The sequence below is a fragment of the Caretta caretta genome, chromosome 9 (genome assembly GCF_965140235.1).
Source record: "Caretta caretta isolate rCarCar2 chromosome 9, rCarCar1.hap1, whole genome shotgun sequence".
Taxonomy (NCBI): domain Eukaryota; kingdom Metazoa; phylum Chordata; order Testudines; family Cheloniidae; genus Caretta; species Caretta caretta.
Genome location: NC_134214.1, coordinates 16,918,242 through 16,935,860, shown reverse-complemented (window position 1 = coordinate 16,935,860; position 17,619 = coordinate 16,918,242). Strand labels below are relative to the sequence as shown.

Here is a 17,619-nt window from a genome sequence, read left to right as displayed (position 1 = left end):
CTCACTCTGGCATCACTCAAAACACTACAATATTTATCTTATGTCACTGAGAAATTGTTAGGACTTGAGGATTGAGATCTAAGGATATGACAAAGGGTTTTTACAGTTGCAGTTTAGCTAATACATAGGTTGAAAGAGCCACATACCTTTGGGCACCATTACAAAGAGTTTTCAAAAATTGTGAGAATATTTTATCTTGTAAAAACAAATAAATGAAAGTCTGAAGGATGCTGCCAACATGCTGTGGCCTGTATGGAGGGAGACAGTATTGAATCATAGAATATCAGGATTGGAAGGGACATCAGGAGGTCATCTAATCCAACCCCCTGCTCAAAGCAGGACCAATCCCCAACTAAATCATGCCAGCCAGGGCTTCGTCAAGCCTGACCTTAAAAACTTCTAAGGAAGGAGATTCTACCACCTCCCTAGGTAATGCATTCCAGTGTTTCAGCACCCTCCTAGTGAAAAAGTTTTTCCTAATATTCAATCTAAACCTCCCCCACTGCAACTTGAGACCATTACTCCTTGTTCTGTCATCTGCTACCACTGAGAACAGTCTAGATCCATCCTCTTTGGAACCCCCTTTCAGGTAGTTTAAAGCAGCTATCAAATCCCCCCTCATTCTTCTCTTCCACAGACTAAACAATCCCAGTTCCCTCAGCCTCTCCTCATAACTCATGTGTTCCAGTCCCCTAATCATTTTTGTTGCCCTCCACTGGATGTTTTCCAATTTTTCCACATCCTTCTTGTAGTGTGGGGCCCAAAACTGGACACAGTACTCCAGATGAGGCCTCACCAATGTCAAACAGAGGGGAACGATCACATCCCTCGATCTGCTGGCAATGCCCCTACTTATACATCCCAAAATGCCATTGGCCTTCTTGGCAATAACGGCACACTGTTGACTCATATCCAGCTTCTCGTCCACTGTAACCCCTCGGTCCTTTTCTGCAGAATTGCTGCCTAGCCATTCGGTCCCTAGTCTGTAGCTGTGCATGGGATTCTTCCATCCTAAGTGCAGGACTCTGCACTTGTTCTTGTTGAACCTCATCAGATTTCTTTTGGCTCAGTCCTCTAATTTGTCTAGGGCCCTCTGTATCCTATCCCTACCCTCCAGCATATCTACCTCTCCTCCCAGTTTAGTGTCATCCGCAAACTTGCTGAGGGTGCAATCCACACCAACCTCCAGATCATTAATGAAGATATCGAACAAAACCGGCCCCAGGACTGACCCTTGGGGCACTCCACTTGATACCGGCTGCCAACTAGACATGGAGCCATTGATCATTACCCGTTGAGCCCGACAATCTAGCCAGCTTTCTATCCACCTTATAGTCCACTCATCCAGCCCATACTTCTTTAACTTGCTGGCAAGAATACTGTGGGAGTCTGTGTCAAAAGCTTTGCTAAAGTCAAGGAACAACACGTCCACTGCTTTCCCCTCGTTCACAGAACCAGTTCTCTCATCATAAAAGGCAATTAGATTAGTCAGGCATGACTTGCCCTTGGTGAATCCATGCTGACTGTTCCGCATCACTTTCCTCTCCTCTAAGTGCTTCAGAATTGATTCCTTGAGGACTGCTCCATGATTTTTCAGGCACTGAGGGGAGGCTGACTGGCCTGTAGTTCCCAGGATCCTCCTTCTTCCCTTTTTTTAAAGATGGGCACTACATTAGCCTTTTGCCAGTCGTCCGGGACCTCCCCGGGATGATTAAGTCATAGGCCTCCAACAGAAAAGGCCAAGACTTCTGTTTGTGCAAGATTTTTAATGTGGGAACAGGGGCAGCTAATAAACTCTCTCTTGTTTTTCTGCAGAAAAAAGTAAAGTGGTATACAAGGGAGGAAGCTAGAAGGAAGGAGAGAAGAGAAATGAGAAAGGACCAAATAGCCACTGTGCCAACTGGAGAGTCCTACAATGGGCAGCAGCAGGAGGGGCAGAACCACCTGAGTGATGCATCATGGTCTACAGTCTACAAGGAGAGTCAGCAACAAGAGTCTCTGGACCACCCAGCCCTTTTTCTCCACAAGGACAGCCACTAACACAATGCATCTCAGGCTGTGCACAAAGAGGAGCTGAAAAAAAGAGTACCAGACTTGTACTGTGTCTTCAGATGTATACTACCAAGAAGAAGAGGACCTGAAGCAGTGGCAGGCAACTCCAGCTACCATCACACCCTACAGGAGCGAGCTAACAGATCCTCAAACATTTGCGCTGCTGTACTCTCTCTGGAGCACTGCTGAGCAGTTGGTGGATGAAGTCTATTAGAGGTGGAGAAGTATGTTTTTTACATATTAAATAAAAAAGGGAATAGTGGATTTAGTGGATGAAATTAATGTAGTAAATGTAATATATCTGGATTTTATACAGTTAATCATGGATTTGATCTATTCTCTCCTGAATTCATACTCAGAAAATTATGAATATTAGTTTGCAACAGACAGTAAAAATGGTGGAATTTGGTACTGGACACTCAAAAACATCAAACTATAAAGATATATATAGCTAAATAGCTCTGATGAGACTGCTAAATTCTGCACTCGGTATTGAAAAGATATTGACAAACTAGAAGGATTTAGGAAAAGAGCAACAGCAATGAATAGAGGACTAAAGGGAGAGGTTTATGAGGAAAGATTAAAACAATTTAATGTACATAATTTAGCTAAACAATGATTAGAAAGGGTAAATAATAAGGATATAGATTTTCTTGCATAAATATAACTAAAAGAAATTAGATGAAATTAAAAGACAAAATGAGGACACAAACACTTCCTGCTAGTTAAATGATCTTACAAGGGAAATATGGGAAGCCACATAATCTGAGAGATTAAAAATTATCCTGGACAAAGCCGTGGAAAATGTTTTGAGGGATCAATCCTATTTTGACAGAAAAACGGACCAGATGACATCATCTCCACCTCTGACATTTGTTTCTATGACTTTTCAATAGTCTGATAATAGATATCTAGAGAATAAGATCATTTAGTATAATGTCCCAGTCATTGTTCCTCCTTCCCTTTAACATGTTTTAATTTTATATTGCCAGATTAAAATATAGAGTGTAGACAATGGAACTGCATTTTTCAGGCCAAGGAAATTTCTCTGAGATGTTATATTTGAGGTGCTGGATAAGGCACTCTGTCCACTCAGAGTGTGCCTTCATTGATGAAAGGAAGAAAAAAAAAAAAAACGTGTGTTCTTAACTTGGGTTAGCTAATCAGCCAACTCAGGTTTAAAACAGCAGTGAAGACATGGCAACTCTGCTTTTAACTTGGGTTAGCAACTCAAGTTCCATCCCAGGCTCCCATATAGGTATTAACTCAAGCTGCTAACTTGAGTTAAAAACAGAGTCACCATATCTTCACTACTACTGTAACCCGGGTTAGCTAACCTGAGTTGGTTAAGAACATACTCGCCTCCACAAAATGAAGACATACCCTAAGAATCAGGTTTTTCTAAGATGTCTCACTCTGTGTATTATCATCATTTATTGGTGTTTGCGTTTCCCCAGGCAACAAACCAGGAAAAAGATAGGGATAAAGAACTTGACCAAGAAAGCTTTCCAAGAATGGATGACAACAGGTCTGTGGATGGAGAACTGAGACACGGAATATTCAAGGAAATGGGGGATCAAATCATCTAAGTTGAGAGGTTCCTAAGCATGTGCTATAACTCCCAACATGAGCAACAAGAAAAAGAGGTCAGTTCAAGCCACACAGGAACATCCCCATCACCCTTCAAGGAAGAATGCTCTGAGGATATAAATGAGGGGCACATCCCTCCTAAAGAACAGGAAAATCACCCAGGCTCTCCAACATCAGTCTAATGGAGCCAAGGGGGGGAAGCTTGTTGCACTTTCCCGCCATCTAACTTCTTTTCTGGTCTGTCAGAGCAACCCAATGATGCCCTGAGGCAAACAGGATTAATCACCTCACCAAAACACAGCCCGCTGATCCCATTCCACAAAATTTAGCTCTTTTATTTCCAATACTCATTGGCACATCTTTCACTTTTAATGGCAATCTACAATAGCTATTCAAATGACACTTGCTGTTCCCAAATCTGCCTCAAGACAACCTCAACAGCGCTGTATTAGTTAGATAATCAACTCAGATCTCATAATTACAACCCTGTTGAATTAATAAAAATTAACTACTTTCTTAAAAATCAGATAAATATGTGACTGGAAATGTTGTGATCTGGATACATGATAGTGCTTGTTAAACAGTATTCAGAGCATTGCAAGCCCATCAAATATTGGCTCTTCTTTGGTTCTTGGTTCATGAAGCATTCATGAACCAATCTCAATTTTTTTCATATCTGTTCACTTGAAAATATTCTGCAAATATTACAAACAATTGAGTTTACAGATTATTTACAAAATCTCTTTGGTCATCATTGGTAATTCACTTCAGTTAGCAGAGTTTGGATCTGGTCCATGATTGAATGGCCTACCTTTTACAAATTGGAGCCATGCCTCCAGAACTCATTGTGGCTTTGATTCTCTCAGGTAGAGGATGGACTCTGGGTGGAATACTTCTCTTGCTGTTGCCAATATTGAATACCACAGTAGCTTCTGACCACCACCACTACATTCAATGCCATCAAATTGGGCACCTACCAATAGTCTATTGGCACTTGTGCATGCATAATGTTTTCCAGTTGTATTATAATGGTGCCTCTGCCTCTTACATGTTCAACTGTGTGCTCTGTAAGTCCAACTGTTGCTACTGTAAGGCACGTGTCTGGCCTTGTTTTTCTGGTTTAAACTCAACTATGTATATTATTTAGTTCAGGGATATTCAGACTGAGGCCCTGGAGCTGCAAGTGGCTCTTTAATATGTCTCCTGCAGCTCTTTGCTGCACATATTAAAAAACTGTGTGATTTAATTAATTATTAACCAATCCAAGTTATTAACCAATCAGGATGCTTTTACTATGTTATTAACCAATTGTCGAATACTGGGTCAGTCATTTTTCTGTGAGTATATAGTAAATGAAACAATGAATTCACACTACTAGGGCTTTTTTGTGTAATATTGATCACTAATTTGGCTCCTGAACCACTACGGTCTGAGTATCATTGATTTAGTTAATGATTTTGAATTGCACACTATTTTCTGACCATCACCACTATGGTATTCAATAATGACTGTCATCTCTAAATCTATCTGCCACATACCAATAGCTACCACTATCTGTCTATGGTGGTTCCCAGCATTGAGTAGGGTGGGAGGAGAATTTTCGCCCATGCCTATGTCTGCCTTGGTAGTGTCTACATTAAATAACTGTATCTTTCACTGCCAACCAGAGGATTAACTCTCTGCTTTGTAGCTTAACTAATGTTTTGTTCCCATAAAAAAAAATTAATTATTGGTGATCGTATCAACACCTAAGCCACATCATGACTAGAAAAGTGTTCAGTGGAGGAAAGAAGGATTCTGTTGCCACAAAAACAACACAATGATACCATGCAGAAGACCACGGCCATTTGTAACATGGACACCACCAGCTTAGTAGTACAGTCATCCTCACAAGCAAGTACTGCTGCTGCAAGCAGTAGACTGCAGCAAACAAGCAAAACAAACACCACATCACCACAGCAATTTCTGGATACAGTGACAGAAGATAAAGTAGAAAGACTGAGGAGAGAGCATATGGTGAACTCCCAAATCCAGTCCTCAAACAAGATGAATAAAGAGTATTCAGATGTATTTGGCTTTTATCTAAACAAGATCAGATAAACATGCACTAGGGCCTGCTACTGAAGACCATATGCTCAACATTTTGTATTTGCATGCTTTTTGTATCTGCCATATTTTGTTTATTTTAATGAATGGCTGTCTCGCCACACGGCCTATGAAGAAGCAAGTATGCCTATCAGCAAGGACAGAATCCACAGCACTGCAAAGCCATTCAATATACACACTAGGGCCCCAAATCAGCAAAACTTAAGCACACGGGTAACTTTACACACAAATAATCCCATTGACTTCAGTGGGACTATCCATGGGCTTAAAGTTAAGCTCTTGTTTAACTAGGCACCTAGAGCAGCAATCATCTTGGTGGTGGAAAATTGTGGTAAGTGAGGCTAGCTACTCACATCTTTTCAAATGCCAGCACAGGGTTTGTATTGGCAGATATCACCTAGTGTTATGCATATCCCTTCAGCACCCATGAGGCCTTAGACTTGTCATCCATGAGGCTGTCACAGCATTAGGCACACCAAATGCATTTGGTGAATGAGGGTAAATATCACTTTATGAGAGAAATAATTTATAACATCATATTAGTGTTATAACCTTGGCTTTTCCAACACACACAGATGTCCTTTGTGATTCAGGTTGCATCTGCAAATACACATTTTTACATTTTGACAGTATATGAGAAATGCAGTGAGAAATCACTGAGTGCTATTACACCTTGCACATGTTTTCTTTAGATTGCTACTGCTTCTGCAAATGCAGCCTGCATCACAAAGGGCATTTATGTGACTTGTGTTATTCCTTATAAGGTTATTATAAATCCCACATAATGTAATTCACTATTATTCAGCAAATGCACAGTGTGTGTGTACATGCTGCTGGCATCAGAGATATGCACCCTGTGATCAGGTGAAAGGAGGGTATTCATTTTCTGTTGCCAATGTGTTTCACTGCAGCACCCAGACCATTCCACATAGTGTAAGAGGCTCTGTCGGGACTCTACAGTTATCACGCAATATATCATATCATTCAGAAAACATGTCACTATGTATGTGGGAGTTGCTGTTGCTTCCTGCAGCACTGTGCCATCCTGTATAAGTGATGACATTGTTTCAGACTTGTATAATAAAAATTTTGGCTTTTTCAGACTAGAAAAAAAAGGTATGTCAGAAAATAGTTCATCATTTCATCATCCCCACTTACAAATGAAGTGTGTATCACAGTGAATGAATGTTTAAGACTACACACACTATATGAACCCTGTAAACAACAAACCCATGTATTTCTGGATGTACATTGATGAAAATTAATGAACCATTACCTTCTATCCAGATGATAGTCATGGGTGTGTATTGCATAAAAGTGAATAAAAGTATATTCTGGGTGTGCTACAGTCTTTCCCCTACCAAAAGCTCGACCCTTTTAAAACATTTAATTTCATAACACACTGTATTAAGAATAAGATATTGCATAGCTGTGGCCAATGGCAAACTTTATACATCAAAATTTAACTGGCACTTTGTCTGCAGAGAGTACCTTCCCTCAGCTGTACCTATAAAACACATGAAAAAGCAGACTGGTCAAGCCATCAGTAGTATGAGATGAGGGATACCCTATCACAAGGAAAATCCTTGCCAAAACCTCCACTAGCAGCTACAGAATGCGCCTTAGCCAACTCTGTCTCAGTGGGAACAGGTGCATCCATGGCATGGTCTTCCTCCCCAGCCACATCATGAACAGGAGATTCTCACCCAAAATCAGAAGCAACCTATTCTTCCAAAAACCCAACTGAAGAAGGAAATTTGTCAGCACAGTGTTAAGGAACAATGGCTGACCATTGACAGAAACATTCAAATAATCCAGAAATGCCTCTGACTGGTCATCTCTATCTACACTTCCCCACTGCCTGATATCTTCAGCCAGCAATTTCTGTTTCCTCTCTATTTGCTGACTGGCATTGGAAGCCACCTGAAGTCTGCACTTCAAGCTGTGCTGCTGCCTTGCAAAGTAGCTATTCAGAGATATGCTATGTAATATGATCACTCCACATACACATCAAATTATGGTCCCAGAAGTTGATGGAAATGTCATCACCTAGGCAACATCTAGCCTCAATCCTCCTCTTGACTACTGATCAGTATGTGTCTGCTGTATGAAACTGAGTGACAAAGAAGTACACTAATTAATCACAGGAAGAATTTCTTCCAGTCTCCCATAAAAACTTCCTATTTAAGTAACCTTCCTACTCCCATACTGTTCTTAGATAAAGACTGTATATATACAGGGTGGCAGGAAAAGGACTTCTCAGCAATAATAAAATGAATATGTTCATATGTAAACAAACATATGTATAGTCATACTGAATTTATTCATGCATACTTGCATTCATTTAAAATAACATTGTTTCCTTTCAGAAATTTATATATTCATGACAACTAAAGGGCACTGATTCTGTTGAAATGAACCAACTTTAGTATTGGTAAAGGACATATTTTAATATTGGCTCAGCTCTATAGGAAGTCTGTTCTACCTAAAAAGAGCACCTTCTTAATTAACAGATAAGCCTGTGTGTCTATTCAGTCATATCATCTGTCTTCAGTGAAAAAAGTAAAGGTTTGAAGGGTTGGGGTTTTCTTTTTGTGTCACACCCCCCCCCCCCACCAGCTTTTTACACACACACTCCATAGCCTTGCAAAGGCAACATAACTATGAATAAAGATTCCAAATGTAAATACCCCAACTGATTTTAACGGGATTTGACTCAGACCCCATGTTATCTTGTTCATCATTATAATTGTTTACAAAATTCAAAACAGCTACACCTGTGCAATCACTAAAGGCAGAGAGGCTGCATAAGGCATAATGTAAAGATTATGGAGTTGCACAAGCATCACAGAACATAATTGACATTTATTGCTAGTTGTGGTGATCAGGAGGGAAAGTAATCAGCCTATCAGATTCTAGACTTTTTGCAGGACAGGCAGTTAGGAAAAAGCTTTTTACTTGAAAATTGAGCACATTTAATCTAGAATGAAAGTAAAACAAGAAATATTGAATCCCATAATCCCAGAATGACAAAGTACATTTTCAGAGTTGAAACAGATATTAATAATGCATGGTTGTTCACAATGTATTTTAAGGTAGATAAAATGAAAGCTTGTGTTTGAACATGCCAAAGTGCTAGCATGTCTCATGAACATCTATCCTTTCAATACATATAGAAAAATCCCTAAATATTATTATCCATACAACTGCCTCCCTCTTAGCACCAAAACTACCACAGCAACTATACTGTCATGGGCACTTGTTCTAGCCCCCATTCCCCAATGAGTAGAGTAAGTAACAAAGAGAGAAGTTAATTTTGCTTTGGTTTTTGGGACTAATAAAAAAAAATTTAGGATTGGACAGGACAACAGCATATGTCACATATTTTAAAACAGTCTCAGGATGTCCTCCAGAAAAATATCTCCAAGGTGTTTGTCTCCAGAGGTATCTTCTCCTTTAAAGCTGAACTCTGTGTTGTATTATCAATATACAGATCTCTCTCTCAGGTGTAAGTATTACTATTTCCAGCAAAAATACAGCTTAATGCTTTATTTGTCAAGTCATAGGTTGCCTTTATCCTTGGTTATTGTTATGAGACGTGCTTCTGTTTATATGATGAAATAGACAAAGACACCACCCTCTTCTCTTGCACCTCCTGTATCTAAATCCAACTTCCCCACAATGCAGGACAGACTTCTCACAAGCTAAAAAGGAAATAAAAATTATAGCAAGTCCGTGTTAAATAATTGGAAACACACCACTAGTTGTTGGCAAAAATCTCTTCTTTATGATGTCACCACTACTATAGAAACGATGTGTTAACAAAGGTGAAGATACCATCTGGCAGTAGAAGACCATGGCAAGTTGAGAGAGGAGGCAACATCTCGAGTCTGGCAGGGTCATCATAGCAGCTCATCTAACACAAGAACACTGGTTACAGTTCTACTTTTAACCTGTAAAGATGTCTCAGGAAGTTGACTGGTTACATAGCCAAGCAGGTGTGTGTAAAGTAGACCTCTACAACCCTGATGAACAGAAGGACCAGGACCGGAAAGTGATCTGTTTTGTAGATGTCTCCAGCCTGAATGTAAAGGGCAAAGATTCAAAAGCAAAGAAAGCTGCTAGCCAGTACAGTAACATCTCTGAACCTTCAAATGAACTTGATCTGGGCAATCTGGAGGAAAAAGAAGTCATTGTAATAAAGGACAATGAGAAGCAAAATCATTCTAAAACTGAAGGAGCAGTATGTCTTTTCAAACAAGGTTCAACTGATGAACTCAGCGTTGTGAGCTGGCTCAACAATGACCTTCAGAAATATGCAGCTGGACTCCAGCATGCACTGACCCCTTCAGATACCCCTCAGAAACACAAAGACAGCAACACCTTCGTTGATTCATCGTTGTCCCAGAACAGTGACACATCTTTAAAGTCTGCCGGTGCCCAAAAGGGAAAAAGAGATCCAGATAATGTTTCATGCTATGTAAATAAGCTCTGTTCTTTGGTTTTTCAAATGGCACGTAAAGAGATCGCAGATAAATTGGAAGGTGCTGCCAGTAAGTGTATACACCAGGCAATTCATGAAAATAACAATCCCCGTGGTTCTGTGAACAAAACTGCATCACAAACAGTGAATGAATCCACTGCAGCAAGCACACAGAAACCCCAGGGTAAACTACCATCCCCCAGGCCATCTCAAGAAAAGACTACCAAGAAGGAAGATACTCCAGGTTCTAAGAGAACATCACTCTTCTATGGTGAGATGTCTAATCAAAGTGGCTGTAGACAGGGGGAAAAGTCTGATAATAAACAAATGTGTCAGCAAGTAAAACAGTCTGGGCAGGATGATTCTGGTACTTCTGTGAGCAAGGGGTTAATGGTTTATGCAAATCAGGTTGCTTCAGACATGATGTTCTCATTTATGAAGACCATGAAAGTTCAAAGGAAGGATGGTAAGACACTCCCAGCTTGTGTAGTTTTGAAGAGAGTAATCCTCAAACACACCAAAGACATCATATCAGACTTGATAGACTCAACCATGAAAAATCTGCATAATGTCACAGGGGTGCTCATGACAGACTCTGACTTTGCTTCCACAGTGAAGAAGAATCTATATAACATGGGAAGCCAGAAATCTATTGAAATTTTGGAAGTAATGGTAAGACGGCTGTATAATGTCCTTGTAGCAGAGCAAAACGATAAGGGACAGTCCAAGTCTCACAGCCTAGCATATTCCATACTGAAAACGGCATTCCCATCAGACTCAAAATCTCAAAGTATGCAGTTTGCAACACTGAAAACACAAAAGAAGGATAGGGAAAAACCAAAGCCAAAGATGTATACCTGTGCTGAGAAAGTGAGTGAGCACATAATTAAGGAGGGACTAACCATGTTGCATTCCAAACAAACTGCAAGCAAAGCTCCAGAAAAGGTAAGAGGGAATCAGGAAAAAAAGCCAGAAAAGGTCAGCACCTCAATAGAGTCACTAGCAAAAGACCTCACTGTGACAGCATTAATGTTGATACAACAGCACTTAATCCAACAGACAAACAGTGGCAGAGATTCAACCGCTCATGATTCAGGCACTTCTTCACTTGGGTTTGTTTCTCGTGAATCTCATTTTGAAAAGGCTGGGAAAAGCCAAAGCTCCAAGTCTCTTGCAATGGCTACTGGGTCAAGGAATATTCCCCAAGAGCTCAACTCCCAAAAGGGTGATATATCAAGCATCCTCTTATCAATCATCCAGAAGGTCTTACGTGAGGCTGGTTTCAATATAGATGACAATTCCAGTGAGACAAACAAGAGTTTTAAACAGGTTGCCACTACTGATAGTGAGTCCAGCAAAAAGGCCTTATCTACACAGCCCAGTTCAGCCATAGATCAGTTTGACAACATGGATCAGGTAAACAAGAAATTTATTGACCAACTGGTGGAATCTGTGATGAACTTGTGTTTATTCATGACTAAATGCAACAATTCTGATTTAGCGATAGGTGACCTATCAGATGAGCAAAATGCAGCTGGTGCTTCATTCTCAAGAAACAAATCCACAGCTTTTGATAAAGAAGGGTCAAGGGAAGCTTCACAAGTGAAGTCAAGTGGAAAACAGCTATCAGATCTATCATCCGGTTCTGAAGTGATAGTGAACAACCAGAATACCAACAGCAGCACACAGAACCAGGAGCTCCAGGCTATCCTCCAGTGGATGGCTGCTTCCCACTTCAATGTGCCCAATCTGTCATTCATGAATGAAGAGGAAGGGAATTTGAAAAAGCTTCCTCTGTTGGCTGAAAAAGCAGCAAAGAAGGGCTGCAGCGTGGGGGATATTATCCAGGAGGTAATGAGGTACTTTGAAAAACAACAGATTGATGCCGCTGTGGGAAATGTGTCTCGTTATGGATTGTTGGACTGGCTGCTTGCTAACCTGTGAACAACTGCCAACTCTTCCCTCTCATGTTACTTCAGCCCAGCTAAATGCCCATCTTAACTCCCTGCTGGAATAACAAGAACAATACAACTGATTTTCCTGAGACAACACTACACTGAATTCCTCAGGTTGTTACGCACTAGCTGAGCAATATCATCAATAAAAAAAATACCACCCCTATTGCCATTAATTCTTTTATTGAGCACTTCATCAGACATTTAAAAATTGCCACACACATACTAGCCTGAGGACAGTACTGGAACAAAGGTAGATAAGATAGATAAAGCGAGGAAGGTATCCACCAGCAAGATGCAGAGGCAATGCCGTAATGAGAAACCTAGCTCCCCTGCCATAAGCTGTTGGAAGTGGAAGGGTACTGGAGTTTTGACTAGGGTGGTGATCATGGGTCCTGCTCACAGGTTTGTCTTTCATATCATCCTCTGACTAGCAGGTGTCAGATAAAAACTTATCTCCATCGTCCATTAGTTGCTGGAAAGAGCTTTTTGTCTCTTCTCCTTCCTCAGAACCTGCTGGATGCTACAGGGAGTAGAGGGTGGGATTGAAGAGATCTGTGTTCCTGTAGCTACTTCCCAGTCACATTTGTGTGTCCTCCCCAGTGAGTTTGCCTCTGCTCCTGCTTAGAGCCTTCTAAAACAGCTGTAGCATAGAATTAACACAATTCTTGTCAGTTCTGCTATCCACAGGGTTCAGAACGGTAGCAGTAAAAATGAGCAGAGTCTTGTTAATTTTACACTGCTGCTGTTTGGCAAAGTTACCAACAGCAGCAGAAGCAATGGAGCCATCTCTTTGCAAAAAAGATGAAGCAACATTAATTTATGCTCTGTTCATATTTGGAAGGATTTTTCAAAATCAGAAAGGCTAAAAATGTTGGAAATTTTAAAATCAAAATTTAGATTCTGCAGAGGTTAGTGGATCCTCCTTGCCCAGAGTGAGTCTATTTTTCAAGCCCCATACTTCAAGGGACATAGTCAACTTAAAAATAAAAAGCATACATGTATCTGTAAATATATATGTAATATTACAATAACTGAAAGTTTAGAGATTTTTTTTCCAATTTATTTACCTTAACTGTACAAAAATGGCTGTCAAATGAAGTTTCACTATAGCAGTTCCCCATTTGTTTAGATACAATGTAGTTGTAAAACCTCAAACGAGCAGGGTGGCACAAAGACAAATGTGGTCCCTAACATTACTTTTAACTTTCTTTTCCCCTAAACCAGTGTTTCCCAAACTTGGGACGCTGCTTGTTCAGGGAAAGCCCCTGGCGGGCCTGGCCGGTTTGTTTACCTGCCACGTTCACAGGTTTGGCCGATCGCGGCTCCCACTGGCCGCGGTTTGCTGTGCCCGGCCAATGGGGGCTGTGGGAAGCGGCGGCCAATATGTCCCTCGGCCCACGCCACTTCCCGCAGTCCCCATTGGCCGGGCACAGCAAACCGCAGCCAGTGGGAGCCGCGATCGGCCGAACCTGTGAACGTGGCAGGTAAACAAACCGGCCAGGCCAGCCAAGGGCTTTCCCTGAACAAGCAGCGTCCCAAGTTTGGAAAACACTGCCCTAAACAATTAATTGATTTCAAGTTGACACTGTCCCTTTAAAGCAATACAGATATTTGCCCTGAGATATACACCAAATTGAAAAGAGAGATAGGGACTATTAAGCCCACTTCTTCTCATGATACTATATACCATACATTAATATCAAAGGAAACATTCCCCATGTCAGAGACAACAGGTTATCACAGAGGAGATATTAGGGAGTTTAATCCCGGAATTTAGGATCTCCAGGTATTTTTAGTCCTATAATCCCAGGATTTCAGGAAAAATGAGAGATAAACAACTACTGTGCAGCTGAAAACTGATCACAAAGAAATAAGTTCACGAAGGGTTTTCTTTACAAACGTATCACGTTTCCAAGCATTTATAGCAATGGCCTCAATTCTTCCAAATCTTTTGGACAGAGAATAACTTTCCACATTTACTGTGGGGGTTTACAAATTACTTCAATTTTGTTGTTTCTTTATGACAAAATATTAACATAAATGTAGTTTCCTTCAAAAAAAGGATTCAGAATTGCATTATGTAGAGATGCTTCAATGTTGCATTTTAATGTTTAACTTGGATTAGCACAGGCACAGGTGGTAGCACCATCTATTATTAAGGTTGCCCAGCAGTTGCATTATAAATACCTTATTTTGAGTTGCATGTAACTTTGTCAAACTTTAAACAGTTTGAGCTAAATTTTTCAATGCCAGATGTCTACCTCTGACTTTTGTTTTGTTTTTGAAAATTTTAGCCAAAATGGTTCAGCCACTTCTGAAAGAAAGCCTAGGGGAAAATACATTGTTTTGCCCAAGTTAAAAAATTCTGGCAGCTTTTTCTTGGAAAAACTCTAGCGTCTCTGTGCTTTGGAGCAGACACATGAAATTTGGCTGGAGAGTGAACTTTGTTTCAGGGTTGTGCCTTGTGCCCAAACTTGACCAATTTACAAGCCTCTGGAAAAAAAATGACAGTTTACACATGCTCAGCTGACATATCTTAGATTTTAGCAGCTAAATTCCCCAAAGATTCCATAGACACTGGGCATACTCCAGCCCAGGCTGAGTTTTAATTACGGCGCAGGTATAGCTCTGGACTGCTGCAGGTTATGCCAGGTCCAGATCCGAGCACCTGAGCTGAAAGCAGGGAGACTGTCTCTCCTGCACTGTCATTGACTCACCTGCTGGGTCCAGGCAAGCTGGAGGAATAAGTTGCCTGGCTCAAATGCAGAGGGGACAAAAGCCAGACCTGCAGGAGGACTGAGGGAAGAAACTGGAATAAGGAGCCTGGGGGTGAGGGGACAGAAACTGGGACAGACTGAGAAAGGTGGGGGAAGGAGATGAAGACAGATCTCACAAAGATGGTGGGGAAAGAACTGGGACTGGCTGGACAAGGAGCTGAGGGAGGGCATTCAGACTAAATCAGGAGCCCAGGGAGGAAGAATGGGACTAGGAGCCAGTGGGAATGGTAGAATGGAAACTAGGACTGGGAGTGTGAGATGAGAAACCTGAGGAGTGGGATGAGAAGCCTGAGGAGCAGAGTTTGGGACTGGTTAGGTGATGAGAATGAGACTAGAACAAGGAGCCCAGGGGGTAGGAAGAAACTGGACTGAAACAGTGAGAGTTTAGAGAGGATGGGGCAGAAGGGGTCCCAGTGAGGAGGGGATCAGAATCTGTGCCCACTGAGGCACATTCACGTCCAGAGCCTGGAACAGAATCCAAGATCCCACTGCAGTCAGCAAGTATCTAAGAATCCCTCCCCTTCCAGTGCTGCTCCACACAGAGGATGACAACCTATTACAGCTATCAGTTACTCCTTAGCTCAACTGGCAGAGATTTGTGTGGTGAATCTAAAAGTTCCATCCCTGCTGACCACCAATGTGGGTGTCAATATGATGCCAAATGATGGAATTTTTTTCCAGTCTGTTTTTTTTTTAAAAAAAAAAAACTAGGAAATTACATGCACAAACTACATTAAAAGAATTAGGTTTTCAAAATCAAGCACTCAAGTTAAAAAATGCCACTATTAAGGTTGCCTATGCAACCTTAATTCAGCCACCTTGTGCACATGCATTCTGAGAGTCTTTAATTACTTGATCGCATACCATTTTTTCCAAAGGACTCATTCAGTACACAGAATGGGCCTGCTCTGGGGGTGGAGCAGAGTTGTGAAGTGAAGGAGACTGTTGAGGCAGGCATCCTACAGACATTTGTTGCAAAACTAGGAAGGTGCATTGTGAATGAGACAGGGAAGTGCAGGAAGAGAAAGGATGGTCTCATGATTAAGGCAGCTGAATGCTGCCCTACAGAAATAAAGTTGATACCTGCCTCGACCACAGAGTTCCTATGTGATGTCAATCAAACCACTTAAACTGTACTTTTCACAGGTGGTCACTAGTTGTGTGTTCCTCATTTTCTGAGTGCCGGACTTAAGACCCTGCAGTCTGATCTGCAGAAGTGCTGAACACTCTCAGCTGCAAGTGAAGTTAATAGGAGCTGTGCTTCGAACATATGAAGTGATATATAATCAGGCTTGGCAGAAACTGATTTTTTTATCATTTTAATGGACATATCAATGTTTATTTTTAAGCAACTTTTTCAATTATCATCTATTTAAATTTTGACAGTTGAGGAAATTATACGGTGGGTCTGATAATTATTTAATGTCAGTAGATGTTGAAATTCAAAATGTTAAAAAGCTATATAATCATTAAAACACAAATTCTCAGCATATGATGTCAAAATGTTCAATGTAAGTACCCTTAAATCACACTCAGTCTAATAAGTTCTCAAGCAACATTTTTCTTACTTTGGTTACCTGTAAATTCCAATTACCAATATAAATATTTTTGTTGGTTTGTGTGTGTGTGTAGTGAAATTGACATTTACCAATAAAAATTAATCCTTCCAAGCCTTATTAGAATGCTAAGCATTCTGAAAAATTACCAATGGGCACCCAAAAGTAGTAGATATTTTTCATAGAAATGTAGGGCTGGAAGGAAGCTGCAGAGATCACCTAGTCTAGTCCTCTGTGCTGAGGAAGGACCAAGTAAACCTATACCATTCCTGACAGGTGTTTGACTAATCTGTTCTTAAAAACTCCAATGATGCGGGACTCCACAACCTCCTTTGGAAACCTATTCCAGTGCTTAACTATCCTAATAGTTAAGTTTTTCCAAATCTATAACCTAAATCTCCACTGCTGCAGATTAAGCCAAATACCTATTGTCCAGCCTTAACATATTTGAAGACTGTTATCAGGTCTTCCCTCGTCATCTTCTTTTCTCAAGACTAAACATGCCCAGATTTTTTATCCATTCTTCATAGGTCAGGTTTCTAAGCTTTCTATCATTTTTGTGGCTCACCTCTGGACTCTCAGTTTGTCCATATATATTTCTTAAAGTGTGGCACCCAGAACTGGACACAGTACTTCAGCTAAGGCCTCACCAGTGCTGAGTAGAGTGTGGGACATTTATCTCTCGTATCTTACATACAACACTTCTTTTAATACACCCCAGAATTATATTAGCCTTTTTCACAACTGCAGCACATATCTGAATCATAGTCAATTTGTGATCCACTATAGCCCCAGATCCTTTTCAGCAATATTACTGACTAGCCAGTTATTCCTCATTTTGTAACTGTGCGTTTGATTTTTTCTTAAGTGTAGTACTTTGCACTTGTCCTTATTCAATTTCTTTTGCTGATCTCAGACCAACTCTCTAATTTCTCAAGGTCATTTTGAATTCTAATTCTGTCCTTCAAATTGCTAGCAAACACTCATTGCTTCATGTCACCTGCAAATTTTATAAACACACTCTCCGCTCCATTATCCAATCATTAATAAAAATGTTGAACAGTACCACACTCAGAACTGACCCCTGCAGAACACCA

At 40.7% G+C, this 17,619-nt stretch overlaps 1 protein-coding gene and 1 pseudogene across 5 annotated transcripts in view; one reads left to right on the top strand and one right to left on the bottom strand.

Moving 5' to 3' along the window:
• The window catches only part of PHC3 (polyhomeotic homolog 3), a 107,284-nt gene that overhangs the window by 69,420 nt on the left and 20,245 nt on the right, over positions 1–17,619 (bottom strand). The gene's annotated exons all lie outside the window — the stretch shown is intronic.
• On the top strand, positions 9,690–12,175 carry LOC125642418 (A-kinase anchor protein 4 pseudogene; annotated as a pseudogene).